Consider the following 12,753-nt stretch of genomic DNA (forward strand, 5'->3'; position numbering starts at 1 on the left):
AACCTCAAGCTGGTCCATCAGGCTAGTGTACAGAGCAATGTTAAAAGATATTGAAATAATGCAAAAAAAAAATCCTCATGAATAATTTGTTATGCATTTGTAGAAGTATGACCCAAGGACCTCTTAGTATCAGCTAGCAGAGGATACATGTATACATAAAGGTTCCAGGATCTGGTTTCTATAAAACTGATTTGCCAAAGAATGCAATGTAAGGTTCCTACTGAAAGTTTGTCACACACCGGTACTCAATCATCAGTAAAAGTACGGATGGATAATATGTAAGGCATATATGTGAACACACACACAAATATTATGTTCTTCACATCAATGACTTGGAGCGGGTCACCAGAAAGTAGTAAGTTCCTTTCAAGTAGGAGACACTTATCTACCTGCCTAGCTATCTGGAGGTTAAGCTCATCTATTTACAGTCTGAGCAAAATGTTAATCAAACGATTGCAAAGTCTTCAATGCAGATTCTAGACAAGAAAAAACAAGCAGTAGGACTATCCTTTTAAAAAAAAAAAGTGAAGACAACTGATCATTGGAATTTAATTGAGGGTGCAGAGATAAAACCAGTTATCCTTCATCTGGGAGACAAGCTGTCAGCTGACTTGTCTTGTGAATAAAAACATTATAGTGGATCCAGCTAGCTGATGCTGGGAGAGAAATTTCATGGGACTCAACCTTTTTGAGACCGGAGAAGGATTTGTTTAGGCTCTAGAAAACATGCTATGATTTTTTTTTATATGTACTCACGTCTCCACAAATTCTACTTACTTCTTCTTAAATCTCTGTTAAATAAACTTGTTTTACAAGTGCAGTGTGCAGAGCAGAGCGGTGATCCTAATAACTGATAAGCCAGTGTACACTATTCCTTTGGGAATAACTGATCTGTGAATTGTGTGTGTGTCCAGAGGAAGAGGGGACACACTAAGGGCTCGTCTACACTGGCCCCTTTTCCGGAAGGGGCATGTAAATTTCACCAGTCGTCGTAGGGAAATCCGCGGGGGATTTAAATATCCCCCGCGGCATTTAAATAAAAATGTCCGCCGCTTTTTTCCGGCTTTTAAAAAAGCCGGAAAAGAGCGTCTACACTGGCCCCGATCCTCCGGAAAAAGTGCCCTTTTCCGGAGGGTCTTACTTTGAAGTAGGAATAAGACCCTCCGGAAAAGGGTGCTTTTTCCGGAGGATCGGGGCCAGTGTAGACGCTCTTTTCCGGCTTTTTTAAAAGCCGGAAAAAAGCGGCGGACATTTTTATTTAAATGCCGCGGGGGATATTTAAATCCCCCGCGGATTTCCCTATGACGACTGGTGAAATTTACATGCCCCTTCCGGAAAAGGGGCCAGTGTAGACGTAGCCTAAGTGCTTGGGAGTTGGAGTACCCCTATCATTAACCTCTGAAGAGTGAGTGAGACCTGTAGAAGCCTAAAAGACACTGTGTGTGTTGCCAAAGGCTGGAGAGTTGCAGAACTGGCTCCTGATTGACAGCAGGCACAGATCAGGTTTCCCCACAATTAAGGTAGATGATAGCAAGTTGCTTCACAAATCCTGTGTACTCCTAGGAAGCATCACTAGAGCTTTCTTCAATATTACTATAACCTCCATAAAAATCTGAATTTGACACCTAGGTAGCAGTACTAATTATAGTAATAGCCAATCGCTTATTATTGCCTGTTGAAATATTATGATAGCTCAACTTTTCACTTTAGAACTGTGGTCACCAACAAATAGATTGGGATCTACTGGTAGATCTTGGCACCTCTGACAGGTGATCCTGACTAGTTTGGCCCAGAGGCTATCAAGCGCAGCACTTCAGCTGCTCCCTCCCCCGAATGCTGCGCATCTCCTGCCCTTTGCGTTGGAGCTGCCTCCCCCTCCAGAGGCCTTCCTGCTTGCTGTGCAGAGCAGGGAAAAGAGAGGAGGGGGGCACTGATGTCAGGGTGCCTCCCCCAACCTGTATTCTATCTCCACAGAATGAAAGAGGAGCACAACAGGGTTTGGGATGGAGTTTTCTGGCTGGTTTTGAGAGTGGTGCAGGGCCAAGGCAGGGGTCAACCTGCCTCAGCATCACTCTACCACCACCCAGGAGCCACCTAAGTATCCAGCTGAAGCCAGCTCCAAACCCCTGCCTCAGTCATGTACCCCCTCCTATACCCAAAGCTCTTGCCCTAGTCTGAGGTCCCTGGACCCAAACTCCCTTACAGAGTCTGTACCCTCTCCTGCACCCCAACCCTCAGCCCCAGGCTTAATTCAGAGCCCTTCTCACACTCTAAATCCCTCAGCCCAAGACCAGATCCTGTGCCCCAACCCTCTGCCTATGCCTGGTGAAAGGAGGGAGGATGGACGAGGGAAGAAGAATGGAGTGAATAGAGGCAGGGCCTCAGAGAAGAGGCACGAAAGAGGAGGGACAAGGGTATTTGGGTTTGAGGTAGATCCTGGGTTGCATTTAAATTCAAATTTCAAAAGTGATATTGTGCTTAAAAAGGTTGGAGACCACTGATTTAGGAAGATATCTGAAATGAAGTTAACAAATGGTATTAAGTATTAACATATCAGTTTTTTGGCTGGTGATATTTTCAGTAAGAAAACTAGTAGCTATTTTCATCTGATGGCACTGTGCTCCAGAGCTGTCATTTTCTATAGCTATATATTTAATTCTGTTCAGTTTTTATAGTGCAAGTCCAATGTCAGATCATCTTAAATATCCTATTTTGTGCTTAGTGAGAATAGTATGTCCAAAGTCATGTCACTGACTATAAACATCACCAGCTCAATGTTGCCTAATATTATTCTCACAAAATAAATGTTTTTATTTGATTACCAATCAGTTGGTATTCTGTATGCAACCTTTAGAACTGTCTGCAAAGCCTATCTTCAAAAGGCAATGTGTCTGGAAATACAGTAACTGGAAATCACTAAGGATCCTGCAAAGACATAAAACTCAGTCATAGAAAGGTCATCTCTTCCCACTTTTTTAAAATGCAGATATTCATTGATAACTGGAACTGAAATACAGTTTGCAAAATGAAGAATAAGAGAATATGTTTTCAAGGTAATTCAGTATATATATTTTGGGAAAAAAATCCAAATTTATGTAATTTGACAAATTTACAAGCTGTATAATTGATTACTTTTAGCATGTGTAAACAGACTAAACCGTCAATCAGATATCTGGTGCTTTAAGAGGGCCAGTTTTGCAAAGCTGAAAACAACTGAGCCAAATCACCTAGCAGAAAACTTTAAAATGAACAATTGTAAACAGTTTTTAAAAGGTTTTACTAGATGTACTAGATATACTTGATTGTCCACAATCAAGAAAAAAGGCTACAGTTGATAATAAAAAATTCTGGGGAAGTGAGTGCAGCATCTCTGAATTTTTTTCATAACATTTTTTTTCATAAAATAACTATATAAGTTAACCCTTTTACAAAGCTCTTCCCCTCAACAACTTTCTGAGATTGAATTCCAGTCTAATTATATATGTATTTTTTATTCACTTATTTCCCACCTTTTAATGGAACACTTGTTCTCCCATTAGGATACAGCGAGAAGAGAAAAGGCCAATCTACCTTTTCTAAACAATTCATGATTATCAATATTTTTATCATGTCCGCTCTTCTTCATCTCCTAAGGTAACCATACCATTATTTCCAATCTTTCTCCATAAGAAAATGTTTAATCTCTTTCTAGTTCTTCTTGGAACCTCTTCGTTTCTTCCTTAGTTCTTTTTGAAATGTGGTGCCTAGTATTGCACACCGCATTCCAGATAAGACTGTAATTCTTTTTTATATAAAAGGCATTATCACGTGTCCAAGTCTGGAAACCTTTCAGGAAAGATGTGGACAGACTGGAGAGAATCCACTGACTCATCAAAAAAGACAAAACTTCCAGGTGTTGAACAATGCCAATGTAGAATTCATCAAAATAGGCAGCTAAAATAGGCAGAGTTCAGGAAGAGGAAAAAAGAACTCAGCAAAACCTGTGGAACACAGTGAAACATAAAAAATAACCTCAGCAAAGCTAAAGAGCACAAAAAGAGCTCACCACTGGCCATATAACCCAGAATGCTGAAAAAACAGAAATTGGAATTGGCAGGAAGGTAAATAACAGCAATATTATACATTAATCCAGCCATTGCTTCTAGGGCTATGTCTAGACTGCAAGCTTCTTTCGAAAGAGCCTCTTTCGAAAAATACTTTCGAAAGAGCCTCTTTCGAAAGAGAGCGTCTAGACTGCACGTTGAACTTTTGAAAAAGTGGCTTGCTTTTTCGAAAGAAAGCATCCAGTGAGTCTGGATGCTCTCTTTCGAAGAAGCCCTATTTACATTGAAGAACGCCTTCTTTCGAAAGAGGAACTTTCGAAAGAAGGCGTTCTTCCTCGTGAAATGAGGTTTACCGCCATCGAAAGAAAAGCCGCGTTCTTTCGATTTAATTTCGAAAGAATGCGGCTTGAGTCTGGACGCAGGTGAAGTTTTTTCGAATCATGAAGCAATTTGATGGAAACTATTAAAGTTGAAAGTATAACAAGGACAGTTGGTGGCACACAACTTACGGTGTGAGGGAAGTGAGGTATTTGTGCTAAACAACCATTAACTCAATTGGCCAAAACCAAAATAGTTTAACTGAATGAAGTTGCACTCACACGCTGTAACAATATACTGAAGACTGTGGGTTAGTGGGGCTGGGTCGTTGGTGGCTGAGTAGGTAGGTGCAAAGGGGGCAGGCACTGCCCCTATCTCCCAATTTTGCTCCTGGCCCAGAAACTCCAAACCATTCCTTACAGGCCATCCTTGCTATAAGTCCAAGATACGTTCCAAAAAAAACTTATAGCGAAACAACTTAAAGCAGAGTTTTTTTTTCCTGAGGCTGACTTCCATTGTCACAAATTGGGGGGGGGGGGGGGGGGGGGTGGCTGTGCAAATTAAGAGCAGGGAAAGGGAGGACTTATAACACATCAGTTCCTACAAGCGTCAATGACTTGAATATGGAACAGATGTATACCAGAGCAATTTATAGGAGGGACGCCCTGTATTCAAGTCCTTAAGTTTGGGTCATGGCCCCAAGAATCGACAATCCTTCTAGTTGAGACTTCTCAATAGGTTCCCCCCTTTTCCCAGAGGGGTGGGGTTAAGGGCTTACTTGCTCCCTGACTGCTGACTAGACAGGCTCTGGTCCATACCCATAGACTGCTAAACCAGGCTCCTCCCTCCTTGCTTGTCAGCCCCAAATTGAACCAGGCTCCTTCCTCTTCTCCTCCCTCCAAGCCTGGTATTGGCTGTAGATAAAGCAGGTTGGGGCTAGCTGGGCCTAAAGGCTTTCTTTAACCCATGTGATACTAGGTCTTCCTTACTCCACTCATCCCTCCACTTACAACCCCCTCCAACTGCATTCCAACCTTCCAGGAGAAGAAGTCAGCATTTACATGGGCCCTCCTAGCTCATTGTTGGACCCAGAAGGAGAAGGATTAGAGGGAGCGGTACCACCACGTGATTCCGCAGCCAGCGGAAGGGGGCATGGTCAGTGATTAGGGTAAAGTGTATGTTCAGGCTGTAATAGCAGAGTGAGTCCCCCACCCACTTCACTGCTAGTGCTTCCTTTTTGATTGCAGAGAAGGCCTTCTCCCTCAGGAACAACTTCCTAATGATGTATAGGATAGGGTGTTCATCACCTCCTACTATCTGGGAAAGAATGGCTCCTAGGTCCATGTCAGAGGCATCAGTTTGTAACAAGAACTCCTTTGCAAAGTTGGGGCTATATAAGACTGACTCTCAACAGAGCTGAGCCTTTAGGGCTTGAAAAGCTCTCTCACAAGCCTTGGTCCACTGGATCCTGTTTAGACTCTCATTTTTTAGAAGAATGGGGAGGGGGCCACAATGGACGAGAACCCAAGGATGGAGCAGTTATAGTAACTGGGTAGCCCCAGAAACTGGCATACTTGTTTTTTGGAAGACAGAGAGGCATACCGCTGGAGGGCTTGGACCTTTCTGGTGATGCATTGGATAGTGCCCTTTCCCAAAGTGTACCTAAAATAGGTGGTTTCTTCCCTCCTGAGGTGGGATTTAGCAGTGTTCGCTGGCAGGCTGTCCTCTGAGTGACTATAGCACAGCAGCCACATGTTGCAGTGTCAGTGAAGGCTATAGCTGACCATGTCCTCTAAATAAGTAGCCATATACTGGCCCTGGGGGAGAAAAACATGGTCCATTAGCTGCTGAAATGTGGTGACTGAGATGTGCAACTCAAAGGCCATGGTTTGGAACTGGAAGAGTGTAAAGGGGGTGGAGAATGCCATCTTCTCCTTGTACTCTGGTGTTATGTGTGGTGGTAGATGGGGGTCTGCCAGTACACTTTAGTTAAGTGCAGAGTGCTGATATACTCTGCCTCTCCAAGATGATCAAGCAGTTTATCCACCCAGGTCATTGGGTACACACTGAATTTTGACATTGCAATCACCTTACGGAAATCAATGCAAAAATGGGTGCTCCCATGAGGCTTGGGCACTAGTACCCTGGGGTTTTCCATTCGCTGAAGGATTCCTCAATTACCCTCAATACCAGCACTGACTGGCATTCCTGTTTTATTGTTTCCCTTAACTTCCGGGGAAGGAGCCAAAGGTTCTCCTGTACCCTAGCTCCTGGATCTGTCTGGATGTGATGGGCCGCCAGATGAGTTTGGCCTGGTTTAATCTAAAAGACTGATGAGAAGGTAGCAATCAGTTGTTGTGCCTCATGTTTCTGTTTGGGAATGCTCTCTTCCACATCACCAGTACATTTTACTATTACCAAATCTAAAGGTTACTCTACTTAAAAAGTAGATTTCCCTTTCTTCATGCCCTGCCAAAGCCTTCCACTGTAAACAAAAATATTTGCTCTACAGTTTTAAGAAAAAAGGGGGGCATCACAAACTGCACATGCACTCAAAAGGGCGATGGTTGCATTAATTTCTCCAGCTTTGGGGCACAGACCTTTTTCATTGAAAGGACTCCACTGCATGAGGGTAAGTGGGTTTCCACTGCATATACTGCATCCTACATGGGAATTATCTCCAAGAAGTTTCCAAAGAAATGTCTGCTCCCATAGGAGAAAAAAATGCTTTTGGACTCCACTGTAATTTTCCTTATCTATTGGGGTGGATGGGAAGATAGGATCTGTGATGGAGTTTCTTCTAACCCTGGTCTACCACAGCAGGAATATGAATATGGATACAAATATGAATGTGGATACAAATGAGGATATGAATGTGGATACAAATTTTGTATCTAGAACCCTGCAAATTTGCAAATATCCATGGGCATTTTTATCTGCACATGTCCAAACGCAGATATCTGTGGCTCATTTTTGCCAATACAAAATTTCTATCTTCATCTGCATCGGTACCCACACAGGGCTGTGCCAATCACCAATAAGAAGGCCCAATAGTAGAGCTTCAAACACGGGAGGTCTCTCCTCTTCGGGACTGGTCTTCTTGGTAGTCTTCCCTGGGAGAAGGTTCTGCTAGCAATGTATCAAAGGTCTTATTGCTAAGATTAAAGTTTTTTTCATGGGTAGTTTTAGTAATAGCCAGACTCGTTGCATGCAATAAACAAAAATTCACAGAAGCCCACAACCTGTCATTGACTTTTACTAAGAATACCCTGGTGAAGGAGGGAGAGACTAACATTTGGAGCTCCACCTGCTGGCTGCTGGTGCAGCCCCTTGCCACTTCTGTGGCACTGACCCAGGCCCAGGGACTACTCCTGCCACTCCACTGGCCCTGGGGGCTCTTGACTCAACAGGTGATGCTCTGGGATGTGAGCTAACACTACTCCTGTGGCAAACTGAAGCCAAAGATGTCAGTCTATTTAAGTCAAAGAATCCAGGACCTCTGTGACAGAATCAGATAGTTACTTATTGCATTAGGAGAACAGGCAAATAGCCCCCCTTAAAGTCATCCCATTTTCGGTGCAAGCAAAAAGTTTGTCTACCCTAGGAAAACTTTACAAGATTAGATCAGGATTACTTAAAAGATCATAGAGTCCCATCCTATGCGTAACCATTTTTCTTAGGTTAGCGGTAACTTTCATTAAAACTGTCTTGATGTTAAAATTCAAAGACAGCTCAAAGTTAACATGCTGGAATGAATCTCAGTTGTGCTCAGAAATAGAGCAAGAAATGAACTGGATGCATTATCTAAAAGGATATCAAGTTAGTTATTTTGAATTTGTGTTAAGGATTGCACCATAAAACATGTCACTTTCTCAATCACAATGGCAGAATTTTATGTAAAATATAGCTATTATAAGAAATACATATATTTAATGTGGTTTTTATGCATTATGTTAACATTTACTGACTCTCTTCCCTGTGGATTCTTGTAAAATGCATTAAGTATTTCTTATTCTTTTAACACTTGAGAGTTGTATGGCAAGTATATATAATACAAGGGACAATAAAATACCCTTTTTCCCATCACTAATTATCAGAACATATGGTATGCTAAATCTCTTCTTGAGGATTTTCAGTTAGATCAAGATGAATGTTAATATTCTGTATTTAATTTTTATTGAAATAAACAACATTAACAAAAGAGCAGAACTACTGATGCCAAATTTTTTTTGCACTCTACTGCTTCTGCTAGCTCCCTTTTAATCAACTATGTTATCATGTGTATATTTTTTCTATTCTTAAGGTATTTATCAGGGATAGTGCTAAAATGAAAAAGTAACCAAAGGTTTTCTGGCTAACCAGAGTTTAATAGATATTTACATAGAAATTCTGCATAACAAACATCACCTACAATTTTTTCAACTTACTTTTTTATTAATTTTGTCAGGCATTTCTGTTCTGATCCAACATATAATGTACTAAAAGAGCTTTGCTCTCTAGTGCTTCTATTTTTAACATAGGAATATAATTTCCATTTACCACTTTGAAGAAAGTGAAAAAGCAACTTTTGGATTCACAGCAAAGGAAAATAATGTGCACATATTTTTGGAGACTACTCCAAATCATCACTTTAAATCAGAAGAACAATAGATCACCCTTAAAACATAACCACAATTCTGCATGAGCAGCAATAAAAGATTCATCCTCAAGGTTATGCTCCATAGTAAGAAATGCAGTCACAGTAAATATGGGCCAGATTCTGCTCTTAGTGGAGTTACTCCAGATATACATAAGTAAGGGAAAAATCTAATCTTGTATATTAACTCTTATCAAGGAAATATTCCAAGGGTAAGAAGAGATGGGAGAATTAAATGTATAACCTTCTTATGTACTGAGAAAGAATTCAGCTTGCATTTTTACCTCTGTTTTTAACCCCTACAGAGGACTCATTAGATAGCTGCTCACATGTGGACAGAGGAGAAAGAAAATGGAAACTGAGTTTCTATAAGAGTTATGCAGAATACTACAAACTGAAAAGTATGGCAAAATCTATTCATACACAGAACATTAAGGCAAGGTGCCACTTCAGATTTCGGTTGGGGGAGGGCAACTTTAATCACAACTCCGGGGGCTATTAAGGCATTAGAGAACTCTAGTTTTCTGACATAATTTAGCAGTTAGCTGTCAGGAGCCCTGTATCTAATTCCTATACAAGAGAAAGACGAATGGTAGACCCACTCAGTTCTAATAATATGCTTGACATCTTGTGGCAAGTCACTTAAGGGACATTGTTAGGTTTAAAATAATAATGTATATTCTAACTTTGTTACTAACCGTGGAAAAAGCGAGCAACCTTGTCAGAATTCCTGAGTTCTATTTCAGCTCTGGGAGAAGAGTGGGTTCTACTGCATTTCAGCAGGGGCAGATACATCTGCATTCTACGTAAGAACATAGAATGTCCATGCTTGGAAAGACCAAAGAACCATCTAGTCCAATATCCTGTCTTTTAACAGTAGCAAATACCAGATATTTCAGAAGGAATGGACGCAACATGCAATCACTGAGCGATTCGTATTGTCATCCATTCCAGGCTGGCAAATAGAGGTCAGGGACATATAGAATGTGTTGTTGGATTTCTGTCCATACTGGCTAATAGCCATTGAAGGACTTATTCTCAATGATCTTATCTAGTTTCCTTTTGAATCCTGTTTCAGTCTTGGCGTTCACAATATCCTCTGGCAAAAAGTCCTAAAGGCTGATTGAAGAAATACCTGCTTTTGTTGGTTTTAAATCTTCTGCCTATTAATTTCATTGAGTTACTCCTACTTCTTGTGTCATTTAAAGGAGTAAATAACACTTCCTTGTTCAATTTTTCCACATCATTCATGATTTCACAGACCTGTCATACTTCCCCCTTAATCATCTCTTTTCCAAACTGAAAAATCCCAGTCTTCTTAATCTTTCCTCATATGGAATGTGTTCAGTATTCCTAATTTCTGTTGCCCTTCTTTGTACCTTTCCAAATCCAATATACAGGCAGTCCCCGAGTTACACGGATCCGACTTATGTCGGATCCGCAGTTACTAGAGGGGATTTTCTCGCCCCGGAGGACTGGAGCGGCGGGACGCCTGGTCCCGCCGCCCGCCTCCTCCAGGGTGAGAAAAGCTGCTCCCCGTCTCCCTGGTCTGCTGGGGGAGCCAGCAGACCAGGGAGACGGGGAACAAAGCGGCGGAGGACCCAGGCCGGACCCGCGACACTTCCAGCTGATCTGGAAGCGCCGCGGGTCTGGCCCCGGGTCTTCCGCCACTTTGCTCAGCGTCTCCCTGGTGGGCAGACGAGGGAGACACTGAGCAAAGCCGCAGAGGACCCGGGCCGGACCGCGGCGCTGATCTGGAAGCGCCGCGGTCTGGCCCGGGTCCTCCGCCGCTTTGCTCCGCGGCTCCCTGGGCTGCTGGGGGGGGGGGGGGGAGGACGACGAGCTGCTCTGCCCCAGGCGTCCCCAAGTCAGCCGCTGCAGAAACTGACCAGCGGCAGACTACAGGAAGCCTGAGGCAGAGTTGCTCTGCCCCGGGCTTCCTGGAATCAGCTGCTGATCAGTTTCAGCAGCAGCTGACTTGGGGACGCCTGGGGTTCTTAAGCTGAATCTGTATGTAAGTCGGAACTGGTGTCCAGATTCAGCCACTGTTGAAACTGATCAGTTTCAGCAGCGGCTGAATCTGGATGCCAGTTCCGACTTACATACAGATTCAACTTAAGAACAAACCTACAGTCCCTATCTTGTACGTAACCCGGGGACTGCCTGTATCTTTTTGAGATGGGGGGGGGGGGTGAGATCAATCATGAACACAGTATTTGATATATAGGCATGTCATTGATTTACATGAGATTTATTTGTATAGGAGACAATGATATTTTCTGTCTTATCTATCCCTTTCTTAGTGAATTCCAGTATTCTGTTAGAGGTTTTTTAATTGTGTTAATAATTAGTCATGGAGCAGATATTTTCAGACTACTATCCACAATGACACCAATATCTCTTTACTGATGGGTTCAGCAGTTTTAAACCCCATCATTTTATGAGTGCCAGCAATCTGGTTCCATTTTGGTTTAGGCAGAGCCCATCATTCTTCTATAAGCTCCCTCTTGCCCAAAAGTTTCCCCAGTTCCTCGTAATCGAAACCTTTCCTGCCTACACTATCATCTCATTCTTTATCAGAGGCAGCAGCATAGGGTGACAGACAGCTGGTCCATGAGGGGAGCTGGGTTTTAATACAGAGGCAGCAGCGCAGAGTGACAGAGGGCTCTCCAGGAGTGGGGCTGGAGTGCACTGCCTGCTGGCCCCACCCCAAGGGACTATAGAATAGTCGACTGATAAGAAATCATAAGGTCTCTCGACTATTCAATTAACCGATACTTAATATCCTTAGATGTTAGTCAAGTAAATGACTACTTGTGAAGCCTGGGCTTATCGGTTAATCCTGTTGACTACACGCACTCCCCCCTTGCTGACTCTGTATCAGGCTCTTTAAGCAGGCTCCCCACAATCATTGGATCTACCTGCCCCCTCCCCATGCTGCTGCCTGCTTCTGATGGAGGGGAGTAAAGATGGGGGGGCAGGCTGGAGCTGACATGCATGAGGAACTGGCTTTCAAGCCAGGTCCCCCACGTGTATTGACTCCCATGGACCCACCTGCCCCCTACAGAGGCAGCGGGAAAGGGAGGGGGGGGAAGAGGAGGCAGGATCTGGTAATGGGAGCTTAAAAGTCAGTTCCCACAAGCATCAGCTCTGCAGTGCTACCTGCTCTCCCCCCGCACTGCTGCTTCCGATATCAGAGGCAGCAGCATGGGATAGGGGGTAGGGGAAGCTGCCACGAAGCAACCCCTGTCAGCAGGGTGGTCTGAGCTCCCTGCAGACAGACACACTCCACATCCCATGGAGCAGCCTTTATCCGTGGCAAACCTGGGGTAGAGGCTGCTTTGCAGCAGCAGCCCCTGTCCATGGAGTGTCCAAGCTCTCCATGGACAGAGGCTGTTCAACATCCTGCAGAACACTCTGTCAGTAGGGAGCTTGAACCCCTCAAAGACAGGGGATGTTGCTAGCCCCCACTGCTGCCTCTATATCAGGGGCGGCAGCACAAGACAGCAAGTATCCGGTTCGCAAGGGCAGATGGTTTTTAAGCTTGCTCCCCACGCAGACCAGGTCCCAACTTACACCCCACACCGCTGCCTCTCTAATAGAGAGACAGCAGCGCGGGATAGCAGAGGTCCGCTGGGAGTGGAGCCAGAGGGCAGTGGCTGACTGTACCCCCCACCCCCCGGGACTATTTAATAGTGGTGTAATTGCTAACATTTCAATTACACAGTATCTAACATCCCTAATTCAAAATATGAG

At 43.6% G+C, this 12,753-nt stretch overlaps 1 protein-coding gene across 9 annotated transcripts in view; it reads right to left on the reverse strand.

The window, feature by feature from the left end:
* APC (APC regulator of Wnt signaling pathway) overlaps positions 1-12,753 on the reverse strand; it is a 181,129-nt gene that overhangs the window by 108,482 nt on the left and 59,894 nt on the right. The gene's annotated exons all lie outside the window — the stretch shown is intronic.

Source organism: Pelodiscus sinensis, chromosome 6, assembly GCF_052426305.1.
Source record: "Pelodiscus sinensis isolate ZL-2025 chromosome 6, ASM5242630v1, whole genome shotgun sequence".
Taxonomy (NCBI): domain Eukaryota; kingdom Metazoa; phylum Chordata; order Testudines; family Trionychidae; genus Pelodiscus; species Pelodiscus sinensis.